We start from the raw sequence: 23,095 nt of genomic DNA on the forward strand, positions 1-23,095 counted from the left end.
TAGTTTACTACCTTTAGATTGTAAGCTTTCTTGAGCAGGGACTGTCCTTCCCCTTGTTTAAAATTGTACAGCGCTGCGTAACCCTAGCAGCGCTATAGAAATGCTAAGTAGTAGTAGTACAGAAGTTTGTGCACTGTTTAATTTTCTTGCCACTTTATTTTCTAGCAGTTGATATATGTTGAATACCTAAATTTGATACAATGTATTCTTTGCAACTATTTTACAGACCCTCCTTTCTGTACGTTGCTGCCACTTCGGCCTCCCCAACCAGCTGAGCCGTCCCCCACCTGTGTATTCCACAGCAATTATAGCCACAATGAACACGTTTCAGAAGTTGCATCGCACTGTCAGGCGCCGGTTGGACATTTGGCCCCTAGATGGCGCTGCTGCGTCACATTTTTAGACCGAGGTACGTAGGAAAAGTGTCTTTTTTTTTTTTTTTTGCCTTCTGAATGGGAAGTGCTTTGTAGAGGGGATGTATGGGCGCAATGCCTTCGGATCGCTTTTCTTCACCTGAACTTCAGAATCAAAGGGTGTAGCATGCACGACGTGTGATTATTTTTTCACATCTCCTATAGCCTGACTGGGGAGACCAAACGGGTCACTCTTCCAGCGTTCCACAGGCACTGCTGAGAAATAATGCGATTAGAGAGTAACTGGAGCTGCCTCTGTGGGGGATTTTGGTCTGTTTTGTTTTCATTCAATTTCCGAGCGAGTACGAAGGCAATTTTTGCACTGCACGTGAAGTAAGAATCTTCCTTTTATAAAAGTAAAAGTTGTAGAGATGTAATAATATAGCAACTGGAAAAGTTAACTCGGGAAAGAAAGTGGCTGAATTGCCGCGTCCTTGATCGCAGGGGAGAAGAACGCGCGAACTTCAACGCGCAGCGAGAGGTCAGCTACGTCGGATGTACAAATATCAGTCGGAGAGAAGGATACTTTCTTTGCCTATATTAATTGCAGAGTAATCATTGCAGACCACTGGAGCACAAAATTGGACAACTGGTGGAAAGGAGTTTCCCTGGGTTAAAGTGAGAGGAACCATTAGGAGCCGATCCCTTTGGGGCTTCGTAAAAGCTGGGGGGTTAAATCCGAGCAGGTGGAACCGCTTTGCATGCTGAAATTAAACTCAGCTGGAGGGAAGGACATGATGAAGACTCACTAAAGCCCTTCTACCTGTGCATGGGAGGCTGCTGGCTGCTTTGCCCGTCTGGTAAACGTATGGATTGATCGCTGTCAATAAATTGGAATCGAGGGAGAAATGGCAGTGACTGCTCCTCTTCAATGCAATTTGAAGTACTAGGTAAGCTGTATCGACCTACCTTCTACTTCCTCATTGCCTTCTTGCATCCTTCAGGGTGAATTGTAGCTTTCAAAATTGGCTTTGGAATTATCTCCCTCCCTCCCCGTCTGAAGGACTGTTGAAAATGCGGAGGTGCCATTCTCACTTCGGCCATAAAGTAGCTTATTTTGTGTTACAATATATAACACGTGTTACGATTGGCTTTAGCTTGGCTACTTGTCTTCCAGCCTCTAAGAGAAGTTTAATAACAGATTTCACTTTGGGAGGGGGGGGGGGGGGAGAATTTCACCTATATCTTTAACCATAGGAGCCAACTTTTCAAAATTATTGGGGGTGCTAAGCACAGTGGAAATAACCCCTCACTTGACACGTACAAGGAATTTTCTCAATATTGGGGGTGCTCAAGCACCCACAGAGTCGGTTCCTATGTCTTTAAATGACGACCAATAAAGACCTGTACGGTCCATCCAGTCTGCCCAACAAGATAAACTCATTATACATGGTATGCGATATACTCGAGTTTGGTTTTTCCTTGCTATTATCAGGGCAAAGACCCCAGGAGTCTGCCCAGCACTGTTCTTGTACAAAAATTTCTGAAGTTAACTTCAGGAAGCCCCTTTAAAATGTACACTCCAGCTCATCCGTATCTATTCAGTCACGACCAGGGCACAGACCGTAGAGTCTGGATGGATAGTAAACCTTGTATCTTAAGAAAAGGACAAACTGTTCTTAAGTGGCGACTTAAAAAAAAGATAAAACCAGATAAGTAATCCCTTTTAGTGAATGGGTTCCCTGGAAAGCAAAGAGCTTCCCTGTGCTTTAGATTTTAATTTGCTTATGGGGTTGCGGGGGTTCCCACCCCGAGGAAAGCTTTAATTATGAAGTTAGTAAGCAGGAGGTGGCCATTAATCCTGACAGATGATTTTGCTTTCGGATCCCCCAAGGTGCTCTGGTTACTGTTAAATTTGGAAGACACTCTATCAGTTGCGGTCACTACTTGATATTAACTCTTATTTTTTGTGTGTGTGAACAACGAGCACAGGAGTCTGTGCGAGTGCATGTGGTGTATTTCTTGTGAAAAGGAAGGGGAAAAATGTCAAAGTAGCCTGGTTTCTCATGCTGGGAGTCCTTTGTCCCCTCCCCCCTTGCTTTCAAATTTTGCCTCCTGTAGATTTCCCGCAACACTGTGGAACTCGGGATGCGGACGCTGGTTTTGGTCTGCCCCCCCCCCCTCCCGTTATTTTTCTGTGAACCCTCTAAGGTTTTTTGTAACTCGCGGGAAAAGTCCATTGCACTGACTGTAGCACTTCACTCGTGAAACTGGCACCAATGAGGAACTTAACTGGGTTGGCGCCAGCCCAACCCTCTGTCCCCCCCCCCCCCCCAACCGGACATCTGTGGCAATCACAGCACAGAAGCTGCTAAGTGCAAGCTCCATTCCTCCCCTTTACTCACACAGTAAGGGGCTGACAGTTTTAGGTGGACTTGCAATTAGTTCGAGACATTTTGCTATTCTACTACCAACAAACTTGACAAATAGACGGATAAAATGTAACTATTATTTAGCTTGTGCCAATGATACCGTGGCACACCCAATACTGGGCGAGCAGAAGCAGCAGACAGAAAAAAAATTGAAATGGACAGGGACGCACTCAGGAAATCAAAGGAATTTTGACAAGATGCTTACTGTGTTCGTGGCAGGCTTTAGTCCTCCAAAATGTATAGAAGTTTGAGAGTATTTAATGCTACTTTTTTTTTCCTGGGTGGGGGTGGCGCGCAGCAGCAAATCTTGCTGATTCGGCTTTCTCCGTTGTTCAGAACCTTCCTTCTCCCAAATCTCAGTTTGCAAAAGACGGCTATTGAGTGGGATCCGTGCAACGTATTTCCAGCCATTGGGGGAGGGGGTAGCTACGCCAAAGTTTCTTGCTCTTGCATTGGAAATAAATTCAGTAGAGCAAAAATCTGAATCTGCTGATATTGCATGTGATAAGACTTAACCGCAAGGAGAAGCTTTGGCTACACGATTGAAAATCACGTGGCAGTTAAAGCCAAATCGCTTCCCCTCCCCCCCTGTGTTCTTTTTATAATTGTTTTCTAACCTTAGTCCCAAAGAGATTTTGGTATCCAAAAGTTTAAAAACGCCCAGTAAAAGTGCTGGTGGGCAGCGCGGTTGTGCCGGTCATCTGCAGGCCAGGCAGGCTTCCTATATTAGAGGGGAGTCACGCTCTCAAAACACCTTTTATTATAACCCGCTTTTCAAACTTGCAACTATACAAGTTTTTCTTTATTAGGCAGTGGGGGAAGAAAGCGGATCTAAAGTTTTTTTTTTTTTAAAGGGAGGCTACAATTTTAGGCGCCAGTCAACGGATAGGCTTTATATTTTGAATAGCGCAAATGCCACTGAATTTATTGGTAGCGGATTTCAGCCTGTTTTATGTCAACCACACACATATTAAGTAAGTATCAATGTATTAAGTTAGTCCAATAGAAAGGTGTTATCTTATTTTCTTTGTATTATTTCCATCTATTACCTTTAAAAGTGGACTAACAGAGCTATCAGGCCACTTCAGCCTTACATCTGTAATTCTATTGCACTTGCTGCTCTCCATGGTGCTGTAATGTTACTCACTATCTTAACTTAGGGGAAAATACACCTCAATCGGAGTAAACAATAAATTCTTTTACAATAAAAGAGTCCAGATATTATAAACCAATTTCTCTTTATTGACACATCAGTGTCAAACAACAACACTCTATAATATTATAACATTTACTCATTCACTCACATGCATATGTCAGTCACCCTTCAAATCTAATGATTGCTATACTAACAGTAGAGCTGTAATATTGTTATAAAGTTTAACACAATACTGCCAAATAATACAATGCATTCATTTAAACCTGGTATTGTAATCTCGCCCTGTTAGTCTCAGGGTGTTTTTCCTGTCTTATGACCTTGTTTAGGGGCTTTCTTGTATTGACACTCCCAACTTTATTTCTCTTTATTATTCCCATATGTAAGATAAGGAGAGCTCCATGTGTGTGATTGAGGGATGGGGTAGGCTGTCGGTCTTGGTTTTAAGCCATTGCATTTGTTGTCTAGTAGTTTTTTTTTTCTCTTCTGAAAAGCAGGACTAAAGTTCATGAAAGCCAGGAGGTACATCCGGAACTGAGTTGTGGGAGTGGAGCCTAGGGCTAAGCACAGTCCCCTAGGGCTCGTAATTTGAGACTTGCCCAGTGAGTGTCTGTGCACAGAGGCATCAGGTCACTTGAGTACAGGAACTTCATTCTCTGTACTGTTTGATGGGCTGTCAAAAGTGAAATATATTAATTGGGGATGTCTGCATCAGCCCAAAAGGTCCTGAGAGAAAATATGGAAGCGACAATTCTTAATTGATATTTTTTTGGATATCGGGGAACTAAGTAGTGGAATAATCTTTCCGTGGATTTAAGACAAACTTTATTTTATTTTTCAAAAAGTTAAAAAAACCCCCTGTATTTTAATTGTTATGCAATTGTCTAAATTGTAATCTACGATTTTTCTAAATGTCTGTATCTGGTTAGATGTCTATCGTATGTTATCCACCTAGATTATATTGAAGAGATTAGTGTAGATTATAAATCACAAGAATAGAATAGCCTGCATACATAAATTGAAGGATAAGTATGCATCTTGTCTGTCCCATTCTACATTCCCCCCCCTTTCATTGTCTCCATTCAAAAGCTCCTCCAGTGAAACAAGGACAGCCCCATCCCTGATGACCTAGTAACACAAAATTATGGAAGATGTTATGACAGGAAGATCACTTGGTTCACCCTGCCTACGTGTGCTTGTGCTATCACAGGTCTTAATCTGTGGTCTTCCTATCTCTAAGGTCCCTCTGTGTCTATTCCATGTATACTGGAATTTTGCTATTATTGTGGCTCCCGTCACTCCTGATAAAAGTTTTCTGTAGGTGTTCACCATCATGGTATGTCCTTCCCCATGTTTAAACTTGTACAGCGCTGCGTAACCCTGGTAGCGCTATAGACATGCTAAGTAGTAGTAGTAGTACAGTATGAATTTATGTGAGCACTTTTAAGGACACAAAAATAGCCTACATTTTTTTTTACTTTTGTGTTAAAACTAAGAAATAGTATTGTAAGTTAGAGTTTACAACAATTGAAGTTCCAATACAGCCAATGAGTATATTGTACAAAATGTTCATTTATAGTGAATGACTGTAACTCTAAATCAGAGCTCGAATAAGTTTTGTAGGTAAATTGAGGCTTTGTAAACATTGCTGGTTGATGGTATTTTCTTCCCCTTTGTAAAGGGAACATTCCATCATGCTATGAGCTAGCACTGTGGCACAAGCAGAGTACTCAACTCTTGGGGTAGAGACCCCTAATTAGTTTCCCTTTGGCTGCTTACCTTTTATCTTATAGGAACAGTCAAGTATTGGTGAATGCCCAGGGGTAAAACACCGTCTGTTCAAATCAAAGCAGTGCATAATCTCAGAATCTAGGATGAATTAGGAATACTGTAATGGGGTGGAGTGTAAAATAAAGCACAGTATTTGGGCTTGCTAATGGAACAGTTGGATGGGGGGGGGGGGGGGGGGGGGAGGCCATCATGCCACAACAGCATTTACTTATGTGAATCTTGACAAGAAATATTGCTGCCCTCTGAAAATGGGGCATTTATGTTAGGTTGGGTAGCATCTTCCATGTGTGCTCCTGTCCTTTAACACTGCAGCTCATGGATATTTGTTCAGTTTTAACTGGCATGTGGAACAATTTAAATATCTAGAAGAATGAAGTGTACTGAAGTAACCGTCTTTCAGTTAATTGGGTTGTTGTGTTAATTGTTGATTTATTCGTTGCTATGTTTTAGTGTTTTTATTGTATGTGTTTTTTGTTACCTGATTTGGGTAAAGGCAGGATATAAATAAATCAATTAATAAAAACCATAGAACAATTTTTATCATAGCCATGGTGTTGAATGCTGGTAAGGATTGTATCCAAGGAAAACTGTGCATTTGTGATGCTATGTAACACTTGCTTTTCTTCTTATCCATGGTCCTTGAATGGGGGGGGGGGGGGTAGTGGTGTACACAAACCTCTACCTAATATACACTGTTGACTGCTACTGATTATTTATATTGCATTACAAGATATATACAGCACTGCTCCCTGTTCCATGCAGCTTACAATTTAGTCGAAGGCGCATAAGAAAAAAACCTATGGTGACAGTTCATCCTATGTCAGGGGTAGGCAATTCCACTCCTTGAGAGCCTCAGGCGGGTCAGGTTTTCAGGACATCCACCATGAATATGCAGGAGATAGATTTGCATGTACTGCCTCCTTGGTATGCAAATATATCTCATACATATTCATTGTGGATGTCCTGAAAACCTGACCTGCGTGGGGCTCTCGGACTGGAATTGCCGAAGTTTTCCAGAGTGAATTGTATGCTTGTTAGATTCTTTGTAAGGCTGGCACCGCCCTCAAATTTCCCAGGACAAGACAGTTCAGTCCAGGTTTTACCTCGTTGCCTTGCAGCCTTGCTCTACTTAGGGGTGTGCCCTCCAAAAGAATAGGGTAAAACCAGGAATGGATTCACTTATCATGAAAAGGAGTCATTTATGGTCAAGTTGACTCTACATTTATTAAACAAACAAAAGAATTATCTAGTGAGGATCTCCAGCTACAAGCTTTGGCAACCACATATCTTCCTTCATATCCAACACTTTTTTTTTCTGTTAGTTAAAGCAGATAATTTATCTGCCTAAGAAAAGCTGAGTAGCTGATACCAGAATCTGAACATGGTGTATTTAGGTTTGAAGTGAGTCTACTTTTTTTTTTTTTTTATGCTGATGCTCCTCATGTTTAGCATTATTATTGTTTTACTTAATTCTTATTAAAAACAGGCACAGCAAGACTGGAATCAAAGTCAACGCAATAGTAAGTCAATAGGACACAGCCTATTTTCTTCAGTTAGAATAACTAGTTTTGACTGAGGCATTGAACTCCACTTGAAATTACAGAGAGAATTAGAGCTGGTGATGCTGTTCACCTTTTTTTTCCTACTCTGAATGTAATTGCAGTGGTATAATTGCCACCCAGCAGTCTACTTCTGGGAATGCTTGAGTTGCAGTACAATGAGCAGGCATGGTCAGGCAGGTATAGTAATCCTACCATTGTGTGCCTCAGCAGTGCTGTGCAGTGCAATACTGAGTGACCTCAGCCCCCTGAGAAGTTTGATTGTAGGCTAAAAATACATCCTTTGAGCTGCACTGTTGCCATCAGAAAAGAGAGGTGCATAAAACGGAGAAGAATGTAGGCAGGTAAAAACCATATGGCCTATGCAGTCTGCACATCCATGCCAACTACTTTTCCTATTAGTCCCAGGAGCCTATGCACTCGTACTAAGCTCGCTCTCATTTAGATGTTGTTTTTGTCTCCACCACTTCTACTGGGATGCCCTCCCACAAATTCACCACCCTTTCCATGAAGAAGTATTTTTGCTCAGGTTGCTTCTGAGTCTATCCCCTTTCACCTTCATTCTATGCCCTCTCATTACAGAACTTCCTTTCAGTTGCAAGAGACTCGCCTCCTCTGCACAAATGCTGCATAGGTATTTAAATGTCTCTATCGTATCTCCTCTCTCCGACCTGTCTTCCAAAGTATACATATTCATAAATCATGGGTAAATAAATGTCAATATAGTTGTAATCTTGTTGCATAGAATATACTACCTCAACTATGAATTATTATGAATTATACGCATGTGCGTGCGTCTTTTGGTAGACCTGCAGTGTTAGTATGAGCCTGGGGGATGGAGTCTATAAATCAATATAAAATATCCAACCCCTTTTGGAGCGAACCACGGACCATGTTGGGTTTGGTAATTTTTGGAGGCTGGCTCAAGTTCCAGCATTATTGCCCTTGCTTTATGGTGGCATTCAATGTTGTGGCACCCTACTGCATATAACATTTTGGGGATTGCTATATTTTTGAAAGTTGACTCAACTGATCTATACACTGATTATGGAGCATGTTTTGGACAATTAATCACTGCACTGTGTTAGCATGGTACGGAACAATGTGGACTTCCTATGTGAACAAACTGTTGGAGGACTGTTGAGATAAGTACATCTCTTCCTGTGAAGATTTGTATTAATCCTGTTGAGCAGAAGAGTTGTGGGTAGTATTTGGTATAATATATAGGACAGTGGTGATATGTTTAGGTTGTGTGGAAAGCAGCACTGTAAGGATGTGATTTTATACCTTTACAGTAGCTTAATATATATTTTGAAGTATGAGGTAAAGACTTTGGAATAATTCATAGTTGTGGTAGTATATTAAAAGTATACATATTGAGATCTTTAAGTCTGTTCCCATATGCTTTATGACAAAGACCATTGATCATTTTAGCTACCCTCTGGACCAACTCCATCCTATTTATATCTGAGAGTGTGATCTCCAGAATTATATGCAATATTCTAAATGAAGTCTCACCAGAGTCTTATACAGGAGCATCATTGCTTCCTTTTCCTGCTGGCCATTCCTCTCTCTATTTATTTATTTATTTTATTTATTGCATTTGTACCCCACATTCCCCCACCTATTTGCAGGCTCAATGTGGCTTACATAAATTTGTTAGTATTGTCATTATAGGGTGTCAGATCAGGTTCTGTTAGTAGTGATTAGGAAGGGAAGGACAGAGGAAGGAAGAGAGTGCTTAGGGAAATTATAGGGTGAGCGTTCAGTGTTGAGTGGGTTGGTAAGGTGACTTAGTGGGCTATAGATTGTTATTATAGGCCTTGTTGAAGAAGAATGTCTTCAGAGATTTTTGAAAGATAGTTGTTTCGTTGATTGCTTTCAAGTCTGTAGGTAATGCATTCCATAACTGTGTGCTCTTGTAGGAGAAGGTAGTGGTGTGCATCAGCTTGTATTTAAGTCCTTTGCAGCTGGGGTAGTGCAAGTTGAGAAATTTGCGGGATGATCTTGTGGCGTTTCTGGGAGGCAGGTCTACGAGGTTTAGCATGTAGATTGGGGCGTCTGCGTGGATGATTTTGTGTACAATCCAGCAGATCTTGAACGCAATGCACCCAAGCCTCCTTCCAGCTTTTACCTTTACTTTTTCTTCCTGTTTGGTCACCTTAAGATCATCACATACGATCACACCCAAGTCCAGCTCCTTTTTCATGCACAAAAGTTCTTCACACCCTAAACTGTACTGTTCCCTCGGGTTTTTGCAGTCCAAATGCATGGCCCTGCATTTTTAGCATTAAATCTTAGCTGCCAAATTACAGACCATTTCATCTAGTTTCACTTAAGTCCTTCCTCATGTTATCCACACCATCAGGGGTGCCTACCCTATTGCAGATTTTGGTATCATTTACAAAGAGGCAGACCTTACCAGACAGTCCTTCAGCAATATTGCTTACAAAATTGTTAAAAAGAACCGGCCTAAGAACAGAACTTTGTGGCACACCACTAGTAATGTCATTTTCTCAGAACGAGTTTCATTTACCACTACCCTTTGTAGCCTTCCACTCAACCAGTTCCTAACCCAGTCAGTCACTTTAGGGCCTGTTCCAAGGGTACGCAGTTTGTTAGTCATCTATGCGGAAACGTGTCAAAGAGTAGGAGTCTATCCTGCTTTGTACTGTCTGTACCAGTACAAGTTCAAAACATGTGGGGTTAATTAATCATGTAATTTAGAAGCCAGGAAATTTTGGCTCATAAATTTTTTTTAAAATGCTTGGCGGTGCCATCACAGGTCAATACAGAGTGAGCAGAAGCACTGGATTGGGTTTCTTCTAATCAGAAAGGTGTGGGTGAGTCAAGGGGACTATGAGAATAGGCACAATAAAAGGGGGAAAGAAGCAAGGGCAGATGTTGGTAGAAGAGGGAAGTAGCAAAGGGCAGATGCTGACGAAGAGGGAAAGACAAAGGTCCACGGGCTTTGGCATAGGAAGGAATGGGGAAGAAAGAGGCAAAGAGAATACATGTTGCAGGGAGTGGGGATGGGGGTGGAAAGGAAGTGCCTGAAGGGGAAGAGAATGAGACAAAAATAGAGAGCTGGTACAGAGTAAAAAAAAAAAAAAAATGGGTACAGGACCAGAACTACGAAAGGGTGTGGCCCAGGTGATGTATATAGAGGAGACGAGGGGCGGCATGTTGCTGTTTCAGTTGGCTGTGCCCTGAATGGCACAACATCTAGTTCAACACTGTATGGAGGTAAAGGAAGAGAGTAGTTATAGGGTGAAAGATAAATTGGAGATGAAAGGATAAGAGGAGGTGGTTGAGGGGATGAGAAGAACAAAAGGAGTAGGAAGGTAGAGAGAGAAAAATGGAGTGGAATGGTGAGTACTGAAATATGTGAGATGAGCTGTGGAGGTGCTGCCTTATAGGGAGCAGGGAGATTCTTCCAGCCCCAGTGGCAGTAAGGTTATTTAGATTTTAGGGGAACTCATCTGGGATATTGGTTCCTCATAATAATAGTAGCGAATGAACAGTTTATTGTTGGAGAGGGTTGTCTGTTGGGCTTTCCCATGGAAATCTGTAGTACTGTAATCTACACTCTACACTAAGTGAAGAGTGATGAGGATAAAGCGAATGTGCTAAACAAACCTCTTCAGTGTTCACAGAAGAAAGTCCTGGAGAAGGACCATGATCAGCTGCCAAGAGTATATTGGGAATAGAGTGGATATTGTACCATTCATGGTAGAAAGCGTCCATAAACAACTTGAAAATCTGAAAGTGGGCAAAGCTATGGGGCCGGATGGGATATATCCAAGAATTCTGAGGGAGCTTGGAAAAATCCTGGTGGGACCACTAAGAATGTGAGGTGTGTGTGTGTTTTTTTATTTTTTGTTAAGTTCAAAAGTACCATTTTTACATTAATTCTGTTCTTGAATAGACAAATATTTCCCAAATGAAAAAGGTTTTAATTGTTAACAGAAAGACAGACAGGTAGGAGGACTGTAATCTAAAATGAGCATTAAGCTGTTCCAAAGGTGCCTGGACTAGAAGTGAGCAGGGGCGTAGCCAGACACCCAATTTTGGGTGGGTAGAAGATCCAAACCCGTCCCACAGGTAATTTGGTCTCTCCTCTCGTTTGCATGCCATATGGTCTGTCAAACATCCCCCTCTCCTGCATACCTTTTAAATAGCAGATTTTCACCGGCAGCAACTAATATACACTGCTCATGTTGGCCCCACAGCCTTCCCACTGATGCAACTTCCTGTTTGCGCATAGGTGGGAATAAGGCTGTGGGGCTGGAGTGAACGGTATGTATCAGTCGCTGCTTGCTGCAGGCGAAGATCTACTATTTACAAAGTATGCAGAAGGGACAGTTTTCAGCTGGTGGGACTTGGGAATCCCTGCCAGCCACATCATAGGTGTGCTGCTTCTGGGTGGGCCCGAGCCCAAAGTGGGTGGGCCTGGGCCCACCCCTGGCTACACCACTGGAAGTGAGCCCTCCAATTCCCGTTTATATCGAATACCCTTAACAGGGGGAATGCAGAGAATGCAAATGTTTAAGGAATAGTCTCTGACACTGATACGTGGACTAAACAGGACATATAATCTGGAGAAATGCCTTGAAATATCTTAAGACCATAAGGTTATTTTAAAATGAATTTGAGCTTGTGAATAAGTGAGGGGAGAGCTAGATATCAACCTGGGGGGGGGGGGGGGGGAATCAATACGACTGAAATAAGCATCATTAGGCCCATTTAGATTGCTCATCTTCTCTCTTATGTCTGTGTTTCCATATGTCCTCGCCCTGCCAGTCCCTCTTTCAGATTCATCCTGTTGGTATTTTCATGCCTTCTTAATCTTTGAATGATTGTATTTACTGTTTTCTGCCTCCAGCTATTGTATCAGCTGTTATTTTTTATGATCGAGAAAATCCACAGATAGTAGAGTGTGTGGTGCACTGTAGTCTCAGAATGTTTGGAAGTATAAACTTTAATTACCTTGTAAAGATTTACCCACCACCCACCTCTGATTTGTTGACTGAGTTACTGGTGGTCTAAGGCTGTCCTCTCTCTCTCTTCCTGTTATTCTGTGTCACTGTCTCACACTGCTGTCAGCTCCCAATCTGGATAGTTAAGTGATGACTTCCCCAACTCCCCCCAGAACCCAAGAATATAAATGCAGAGATGCCAAGGATGACCCATCCCAAAGCTGGAGATTTAAAGGCCAACGAATGAAGTTTCTCTTCTGTGCCCATGTCATGTCTTAAACCAGCTCTAGCATATGTACGTTCCAAAAACTGAAATATTCGAATCTGCTCTGTAATGGCAAAAGGAAGCAAGTGCCACAGTAGAGGGAGTTGCAGTCCCTTCCTCTTTGCCCTCCTGCCTCCTTTGTCCCCTTCTCTCCCTTATTCCCCTTTCTTTTCCTTTTCAAAAACCACTCCGTAGTCCATTCTTATCTTCCGAAAGTGGGAATTTAAGGCCGCAGCAATACAAACCATCATTTTCATGATGATAACAACTTATCAAGAATTACCTCACTATGAATATTTCCTTATTAACATTTAACTAATACAGCAACATCCTGTCCTAAAGTTGTCCTATGCTGTCTTTATCCTATGCCAATCCAGGAGCCGCTTGCTTGCTTATATGCCAAGGGACCATCCTCCTTGCGCCTTACATAGGTCTTGTAATATCCATTGTTAATTAGTATGGTTGAGCCCTGCCATCTAAGCTGAGGCTTAACCGCATGCTGTTTTCTGCCTTGAGTTGCCATAGCAAGTGTGCCTGGGCCCGATGATTCATGTGAGGGCTCTCCCTGCTGTTTAAAAGCGGGAGAGGTCTGTGATTTGCTTCCCCTCTTTGGGATCCCCCACCTCCGTATAAGAGTTGGAACCATCATTATTTTCCATGTGCATCCCTCATTGCAGAGGACATCTTGCAACAAAGGTTACTGGCGCTGAATGGCCCCTGTTTTTCCCCTACTGGCTCCTCGGGTCTCTCTTGCTGTCCCTTGCTCGGATGGGCGGGAGGGTTGCACTCACACACAGTGCTGGTTTGAAAATGGTGCTGCTTTTCCTTTCCTGCTCTTCTTTCCTTTTACTGGCTCTCCCTTTTTCTTCCTACTGGCTCCTATGTTTTCCTACCTCTCTTCTTCTGCCCCCCCCCCCCCCCTCATCCACCTTAGTCTTTCCAGGGCTGGTGCCCCTATTGTGCAGACCTGTGCCTATGTCACAGTCTGCCTCTATTTTCACTGATGTGCACTTACTTCCTTTTGCCATTTCAGGGCAGTAATCAATTAATAGAAAGTTTTAAAAAAAAACATGTTTTCTCCTTTTGTCTGGTAATTTTTAATTTTCTAATCATGTTGGACTCAGTCTCTGGCTTATGTCTTCTCTTAACTGTCTTGTCAGGATCTCCTTGTCCGCCATCTATCTTCTCTCTCTATCCCTAACCACCCTACCCTGCATTACTCCTGTGTTTTTGCCCCTATCTTGCGGCCATGTTGAGCATCCCCGTCCCCATGCTCTCCTCCTATTGTACTGTCCAACATAATTTTTCTGTGTCCCTATGTGCCTCCCCCCACCCCCCAACATGACAGCATCTCGTTCTCCACTAGGCCTGCATACCTTCCTCACTTCTGTTGCTCCTGTTCTGTCTCCCCTTTGGAAGTCTAGCACCTCTCCCTCTTTTTCTCTCTATCCCCCCTAACACATCCTGCCATCTTTCTCTCTCCCTCCCCCCCCCCCCCCATCCACCCACCCTCACATCCTGGCATCTCTTTGTCTGCCCTCACTCACATCTTAAAGTATTAAAAATACAAATAACCCACAGTTAAATATTAAATAAGTCAAAAGCCATCATGATCACATATTTGGTTAACAAATGTGAAAGTGCTCATAAAGATACCGAGAGACCATCACCAAATGCTCGTATCACATTCTCACTAGGTTGTAATCATTGCACTTCAAAAAAAGTCAATTCAAAATGTCCATTTCTCAAAACAAAATTCTTCCCTTTTTTAAATTCTCTAAATTTATGAATGTGTATATGAGTATACTAAAAAAGTGTCATATGCCTTAAAAGTCTTCCATTGCATTCTTCCTTAAGATGGGCATGGATACCGTCTACTTCGCAGAGTCCCTCCCATTCACATACATTCTTTCATCTCTCTTTTTCTCTCAACCATATCACCATCCTGGCATCCTTACTTTTCACTTCCCCCCCCTCTGCGTTCTTCATTAAGATGGACATGAATACTGTCCACTTTGAAGGGTCCCAACCATCCACATACATCCTGGCATATCTCTCTCTCTCCCCCCCCCCCCACCCAACCATATCACCATCCTGGCATCCTTTCTTTTCACCACTCCCGTGGTCTGCCAAACTTGCTTGAGGCCAGTGGACCTGAAGAGACTTTGCTTCCGAAGGCCAACGTGGGGCCTTTCTTCTGCCATTCCACCTCCAGAAACCAGAGCATCAGATCAGCGGGGGTGGTAGAAGAAAAGTCCTTTATTGGCTGGAAGCAGCATCTCTTCAGCACTGCTGGCTTCACAAGTTTGGTGGACCACGGGAGCCAGAAAAGTGAGATATGATGGACTAGGTTGCAGGAGTAGGAGCAGAAAAGGGAGAGAGAGCGGCAATGAGTGAGAATAGTATAATTATGCATGTGAGCTGGATAAGGGTCCCGGACTCCCAGATGTGTGTGTCACCTACCAAATGCATGTGACTTGGCATGTATGTCAAGGAGCAAGAGATTCTGCTGACAATCTGACCATCAAGGAACCAAAAGAGAAGCATTGGCCTTCTATTCAGGGCCTGTGCATGTTCTGGCTAGTGTCCATATCCATGATTGGTTGTATTTAAAATTTGCAACAGAGGCAGATCAGAAGGATTGTAGTTAGGATATACAGAAAAGCAGGACAAAAGATTGCTAAACAGTCAAATGAACAGTATTTTCTTTGGAGGTCAGCGAGATTTCATCAATGTAGTTATCAACATGGGCTACTATTAAGGCTACTATTAAGACGTTATTTTACTGCTAACTCATGCTGTTTTAGCCTTGATCCCATTTTACTGTTAACCCCATTTAGTGATTGGGATTAACAGTAAAATAACTCATCTTAACAGTAGCCTACATTGTTAACTCCCCACCTTAATTAAAGAAGAAAGGAATGCCTCTAGAAATCAAAATCAATGCTGCATGTAATAAGTGAGCCAAGTATAGGACAATCAAACCATTGTGACTTCACAGATGAGGATGGCTCTTAGGTACTGGTGGAATGAGGCATTATGACATCACAGTACTAGCTCTGGTTACCAGAGGCTGAAACCTTTCACACTAATGGTGGGGGGGGGGGGGGGGGGGGGGAGTTTATCAATGTGGGCTACTGTTAAGATGATGTTTTACCACAACTTGTGCTATTTTAGCACAGGTCCCATTTTATGAAATGAGACCTAGTTACTACTAATAACTGGGGTTAACAGTAAAATAACACATCTTAATGGAGCCCACACTGATAACCTCCCCCCCCCCCCCAAGAGTGCAGCTAGAGGGAATTCGTAACATTTTTTTCCCCTTGAATTATTTTTGAAAATTGAAGTGTGATAGAAGCATGATTAAGCAGAGGGACCAGTTCATGGGCGTAGACTGGGGGGGGCAAGGGGGGCAGTGCCCCCCCCCCAAACGACCAAGACGACGAAGATGAGTTCTTTCCTGCAGTGGCGAACGGGCGGGTGGGAAAGCAGCAAGCAAGCAGCCACGCTGAACTCCATCCTTCGCTTCCTGAATCCTGCCCTAACTCTGCGTCCCGCCTGCCCCAAAGGAAATGACATCAGAGGAAGGCGGGACGCAGAGAGAGGGCAGGATTCAGGAAGCGAAGGACTGAGTTCAGCGTGGCTGCTTGCTTGCTGCTTTCCCACCCGCCCGTTCGCCTCTGCAGCTTCGGGAGTGGAGTGAGCCAGGAGATAGGCGTCCACTGTAACAGTAGTAAGGAAGCCATTTCCACTCCCCCCACGCAGCCGTCGCCGTTCACAAGCACAGCAAGCAAACCTGTGTGAGCTGCTGCTGTTGCATCCACGTTGTCATTTGGGAGATGCTTTGAAGGGGGAGGGAGACGCTGGATAGAGTGGGGAGGGGAAGAGAAGGGGATGGAAAGAAACAGGACGGGCAGCTCTTTTTCCCTTCCTCCCTCCACATTAGCATATTCATTTGAATATATATATATATATATATATATATATATATATATATATATATATATATATATATATATATATATATTAATATGCGCCCCCAAATGAAACAGTCAAACTACGCCCATGGACCAGTTATTTGGGGGCAGAGAGCTAATAATACTAGTGACAGATTAGTGGCGGTTTCAAATTCCACGGTTGTTGCCACACTGCAAACAATTTCTAATAGTCCATGAACCACCACAGCCACAAGAGTAAAATAAAAAGTGTTATAAAGTTGTTACAGTTGCATTGGAAATGCTTGCATGTTTTGCTGTTACAGCTTTGAACATATGCGCAATATACAATTTGTACGCTAAACTGAAAAGTAAATAAACAATGAATTTTTTTTTCACGCCTTGGACTAGCTGCTATTAACACAGTGGGGTTTCAGTTACTCTAATAGTCAGCTGTCAGGCCACCAGCTGGTTATTTCAACACTCACAGGACTTCATCTGTTCTGCAGTTTCAAAGGCTTTTTATTCAGGCATTGTTAATGGGCACATCCTTCATTATGACCCGAGGCACTCACAGTGGTTTGTGGCTAAAAGCCCAGGGGGAAAGTCCAGTATGGAGAAGTGAAGGGTGGAGAAGGAGAGAACAGTGGTAGGGTGGGAAATGTTAAGAGAAGCAGACTATGGCTTTTTAAGGAATATTATGGTCAATTAAATTAGGACCCCTTTTACCAATCTGCGGTAAAAGGAGCCCTGCAGTGGCATAGGCACTGCCACACACCGAGGCCACCTTTTACTGCAGCGGGTAAACATAGTAACATAGTAAATGATGGCAGATAAAGACCAGTATGGTCCATCCAGTCTGCCCAACAAGATAATTTTACGTGGTATGCGATACTTTATATGTATACCAGAGTTTGATTTGTCCTTGTCATTCTCAGGGCACAGACCGTAGAAGTCTGCCCAGCACTGTTCTTGTACTAAAAGCTCTGAAGATTCTGGAATCCTAAAGAGTTACAAGATTCCGGAATCCCAATTAGTAGCAACATTCCATGCAGAACCCCAAAGAGTAACATAGTAAATGACGGCAGATAAAGACCTGAACGGTCCATCCAGTCTGCCCAACAAGATAATTTTACATGGTATGCGATACTTTATATGTATACCAGAGTTTGATATGTCCTTGCCTTTCTCAGGGCACAGACTGCAGAAGTCTGCCCAGCAATTCTGAAGCTAATGTCGAAGCCCCTTAAAATGTACACTCCAGCCCATCCCCATCTATTTAGTCACGATCACGGCATAGACCGTAGGAGTCTGCCCAGCTCCCATTTTGTTTCCCAATTACCGGTGTCGCCACCCAATCTCTGCTAAGATTCCGCGGAACCAAAGGCTTGCCATGTGGCCATTTCCTGGAGGAGCCTCTAGTGCCACCTATTTAGGAGGTGATCAGGGCTCCTGTGGTCACCAGGCAGTGATTACCACCAGGTAAGCTCCCTGAGCTTAAAATATAAAAATATTTTTCAAGCACGGAATATGGTGTATAGTGGAGGCAGAAAGTATCGCTTGCCTCCATCCCTGTTTGTAAAAGTGCCAAACTTCATTTTAAAAAAATGTATTACGTCTTTGTCTTTAACATCACTGCTAAAAGGGAAATGAAGCTAGATATGAGACATTTTATAATTTTTCTTATAAAGATTTGTATTTTAGTATGTATTAGGATATTGACATTGTAATGGGCTTGGAAATGTTTGGATTTATTGTCATCTGCTTTTAACTGTTATACAGGAATATAAATACCTGGACTAAATTAAATATGGGACCAGAAATGTGACCCCCTTTGGGAAAAGGTGACTAAAGTCATCAAACAAATATGCAGCATCTGTCTCCGAGACTCGTATTTAGAAAAACTAAATATGAAAGTGCAAAAGCCCTAAGAGAGAAACTGCACTGGCTCCCACTTAAGGAACGCATCGTGTTCAAGATATGTACGATGGTACACAAAATCATTCACGCAGACGCCCCGCTCTACATGCTGAACCTAGTGGACTTACCTCCCAGAAACGCCACAAGAACATCCTGCAAATTTCTCAATCTGCACTTCCCCAGTTGTAAAGGACTAAAATACAAGCTGATGCATGCCACTACCTTCTCCTACACGAGCACGCAAATATGGAATGCTCTACCCACAGACCTGAAATCAATTGTCGAAACAAATAACTTTTGCAAATCTCTGAAGACATACTTCTACAACAAGGCCTACAACGAGAACCAATAGCTTCACTGATCTACTTTCCAAACCCAACCAGCTATGAAAATCCACTTCCACAATCACCTGCCTAATCACTTCCTCTTTCTCCCCTACTTAATCTCTGTACACTACTAACTGTATCTGATATTCTGGAATGACAATGTCATAAAACTATGTAACTACTCCCCTAACAAGGCTCATATATGGTTTTAACCTCCACCTTAACCATATATCATATAGAAATCATTCATATGTTTTTTATGTTTTTTATCGCCTCAGCAGTGCACATGACCAACTTCACTCTTTTATTGGACATTCAACAGCACCCAAATCCTCACTGGCGATAATATTTTATTAAACTGTTTCAGTTAAATAAGTAAATGAAGAAACAGTTTAATAAAATATTATCGCCAGTGAGGATTTGGGTGCTGTTGAATGTCCAATAAAAGAGTGAAGCTGGTCATGTGCACTGCTGAGGCGATAAAAAACATATGAATGATTTCTATATGATATATGGTTAAGGTGGAGGTTAAAACCATATATGAGCCTTGTTAGGGGAGTAGTTACAGTTGAAGGGCTCTTAAAGAGAGAGTTAGTAGTGCCAAGTACGTGCGGTATAAAACTATGTAAGCCACATTGAGCCTGCAAATAGGTGGGATAATGTGGGATACAAATGCAATAAAATAAATTAGTGATATTAGAACAATGGGTTCATTAAAAAAAAAAAACTATTGTAACCCACAGTGAACTATTCTGATATCTGTGGGCTATAAGTCCTGTATAATAATAATAATAATAATAAAAAAGGAGGTTTTAAATGAATTCAGTTAGAGCAAACAGTACGTAATACAACAATCCAAACCCCATTCTCTTACATGAAAAAATCTGTTATAGAAGTTCAAACATGTAACTGTTGCAGACTGCTTAGTACCCATGGTATGAAATCAGCTATTCTCATCATTTTGGATCTGCTGCTGCTTTGGTTTCCTTTTCCCAGAGATGGTCACAGGTTAAAGAACCAGTTAGAACTGGCATGCGATCTTTCAGGGAGTCTGTTTCAAGTCCTTGTGCTGTGGAGCTGGTCTGGCATGGGGGAAGAAGTGTGCTCAGGCCGGCCACCGAGGGAAGGAGGATGGCTACTGCCACAGTAGCATGGCCTCTGTTAGAGGTTCTGAAATTATGTTTTAAAAAGAGGTGCTCCAGTCAGGGCTGCCCTCCCACTCCCTCCCCCATATACACAATCAAATTACCTTCGCTGGCGGGGATCCCGAGGCCCCGCCAGCAGAAAATATATTCCTCCAGCGCTTCTCTTCCGCCGATTGCCTGCCCCTGCGGCTGCTTTTCCTCTCAGGCACGCATGCAGCCGCTCAGCTGGGCAGAAGAGCAGCACTAGAGGTGCTCCTCCGGGTCCTCCCCAGCGCCAAGGGGGGGGGGGGGGGGGCTGGCTGCAGCACCGGAGTTTTCTCTCTCTCCTGCTCCTGTCGGGATTCGATCACTTGGGTCCTGTCAGGAGCAAGAGAGAGAGACCCTGGTACCGGGGCCCCCTTGGAGGACCGAGCCCGGGGAATTTTGCCCCCCCTTCTCTCGGCGGCTATGGCGCTCCTCTACAAGGCAATCAGGCTGCTAGTCATCTAGGTATGCCATCGGGAGTGTGTGTAAAGGGGAAATTGCAACCTTCTCCCCCAACCAAACAGAAAACCAGGACAAATGGGTGGGTACAAGAGAAGACAGAAATCCGGAAAAACTATCCAGATGAACTAATAGTGGGCTCATTAGTGATGTAACCTCATTGTCTTTCTGTCCCCCTCAGTAACTTTGGGATTTTCATCCACTACCATTCACATTTATGCCACAGAGCCAACTTTGTTGATGGTCTTTGTGGATTAACACAAATCCCTCTGCTTCTGTTACATTAATGTCCCTTGTTTACAATGCTCTTGGTTTCCAATTGATCAAATCAGCAGCTGTACTTCCCAGCATGCACGTTTCCTTTGCTTCCATTGTAACCCAACACCTCTCTTGTGCAGCCAGGGATAGAACAATCTCCTCTAACCACAGCCTCCCGGTACAATGAAGAAACAGATATCCACCAGTAACTTCAAACTCAAGGACTTTATTCCAGTGCACCATAAACATTAGTTCAATTCCAAACAGCAGCAGTCCATTCAATTCATCATCATAGTTCAATCACAAAGCAGCAGTTATACTTCTATTCTCTTCACCCTCATAATGAGCTCCATATTTTAGGGACTTCTCACACCCAAGGGATTCCCCCTGCAACAGCTTCACTAGTAAGGTCAATACTTTAGGGACTTCTTCTTACCCAAGGATTCTCAGCCTGCCAATACTTCCAAGACTTCAGTACTTTAGGGACCTCCCTGCCCAAGGGTTTTCAGCCTGCAACTGCCTCTCAGACTTCAGTACTTTAGGGACCTCCCTGCCCAAGGGTTTTCAGCCTGCAAATACTTCTCAGACTTCAGTACTTTAGGGACCTCCCTGCCCAAGGGTTTTCAGCCTGCAACTGCTTCTCGCCTTCCTTGCTTCTCTCCCTGAACTGAACTGCTGAGACTCCTTCCCACCTGCCTAATCAATCCCTGGCTTCTGCCTTCACAACCAATCATTCTCCACTCATTCGCTTCTCTACACACCCATACCAGCTGAGTTGAGCATGAGCCTAATGAGGAGCTCCTGCACACAGGGTTTCCTAGCTCTCTTTCCCCCTAGGGGCAGCCAATCTACACATCCTGTCAGCTTATTCCCTTGTCTTCCCCTATTGCAGCTAGAAGTCCAGTCCGAGTTCCTCATATCACCCCCTGGCTCCTTGCCTGCAATGCCTTCTGGGACTTGTAGTTCAGACTGAAACTGCCTTAACCCAACTATCCTGGATGTGACCTTATCACACCATGCAGGTACAAAGATACTCAGGTTGTGTGCACTGCCCATGGGGAGTTCCTCCAAAATGCACTTGCAAGTTGTCTGAAGAGTTGCAAACTTGCTCTTTAAGGGGGGTCATTTATAAAGCTTTTTCTATATGGAAAGCCTGTTTACATGCAAACAGGGCTTTTAGAAAATTACACTACTCTGTATAGTATATGTATGAAATCGGCATGGCTGCAAGATTTTTGCCAAAGGCACCAGTAGAACAGGGACATGAAAATAGGCAGCAGATCCTAAAGGTCAGCCAAGGCCGAGGTTTAGTAACTTAATTTTCTTTATTCCTGTTTCTTCTTTCCTGCCTTAAAGAAAAGAATTCCATATAACATTTTAAATTTTATTTTCCTTTGTAAACTGCCCTCTGTGTCCAGGGAAGGTGGTATATTAAATCTAATAAAACCATAAACCATGCCTAATTTGATCTGCGGGGAAGCATTGCCAGGAATACAGTTTGGGCAGAGCTGAGGAGCGGCTGTAAATCTGGGCTTTCAGCATTTGTGTACTGTTGGGGATGGATCTGGGAACATAGTTCATAAAAGCATATAGGTACCTATGTAGCCTTTATAACATGGACAAAATAAGCACCTAAAAAGCTTAGAGTAAATTATATTGCATTGTAACCTGAGTAATAAATAACTTATGTTACTGGATTCCCATGTTGTGTGCCTTAAGATGTAAAATAGAGTGGCTTTTGAAGGATGATATTTAAAAAAAAGATTGCTTATTGTCAGGGCTGTTTTTTGAGGGGGTACTGAGTACCGGCACCTTTTCCACTGTCTGCTAAAATTGACCCATTGTCCCCAAATTTTAATGAAAAAGCTCAGGCCTTACACACCAATTCTGCCTTGTCATAGATTCTGTGACTGGTTGCAGGGGGCCTGGTTATTGTGGGATGGGTCCCTCACCCCACCCCTGAAGTGTGGGCTTGCATTTGAGACTGGCACCTTTTTTGCCAGAAAAAACACACTACTTATTGTAACCTTCACATAGTTGCCAATATCAAGCTAAAGTTGGTACAGAGAAGAAAATACCTAGTATTGTGTTCATAGACATCACTATGGGATGGCAAGTGCCACACCAAAATATGGCTTATCCCAGTTTCAGCATGAGTGTAGTTTGGGAGAAAAGGAGCAGAACAGGATGCCTCACTCCCCACAACAGTATCTTGGCTTTTTCTTCCCTAGTCTCCTGAATCCCTCCCCTCCTCCCCCCACATGAGGCCTGGAATATCTCCCCCCCCCCCCCCCCTCAGGTGGTCTAGCATCTCTCTCCCTCTTCCCCACAGCAGGTCACTAGCAGCATCAGTGATAAAGGCAGGCTGGCCAGCTGGCCCCAGGAGCCTTACCTCTGATGGTAATTTTGAGGAGATAGTGAAGAATTGGGCAATTAGTAGGCATGAGGGGGTGGGTTGATGGGTTGCAAGAAAACGGAAGGATAAGAGAAAGA

The 23,095-nt window shown here is 43.2% G+C and overlaps 1 protein-coding gene and 1 non-coding gene across 2 annotated transcripts in view; both read left to right on the forward strand.

Moving 5' to 3' along the window:
* The first annotated feature begins 519 nt into the window (after positions 1-519).
* The window catches only part of IL1RAPL2 (interleukin 1 receptor accessory protein like 2), a 1,135,323-nt gene continuing 1,112,747 nt past the window's right edge, over positions 520-23,095 (forward strand). Inside the window, exon 1 of the mRNA XM_030209898.1 lies at positions 520-1,303. The gene's annotated coding sequence lies outside the window, so the exon portion shown is untranslated. The remainder of the gene's footprint in view (positions 1,304-23,095) is intronic.
* On the forward strand, positions 20,111-20,246 carry LOC115475182. The gene has a single exon (XR_003942966.1). It is a non-coding gene; the product is annotated as a small nucleolar RNA SNORA76 (small nucleolar RNA).

The sequence above is a fragment of the Microcaecilia unicolor genome, chromosome 7 (assembly GCF_901765095.1).
Source record: "Microcaecilia unicolor chromosome 7, aMicUni1.1, whole genome shotgun sequence".
NCBI lineage: Eukaryota > Metazoa > Chordata > Amphibia > Gymnophiona > Siphonopidae > Microcaecilia > Microcaecilia unicolor.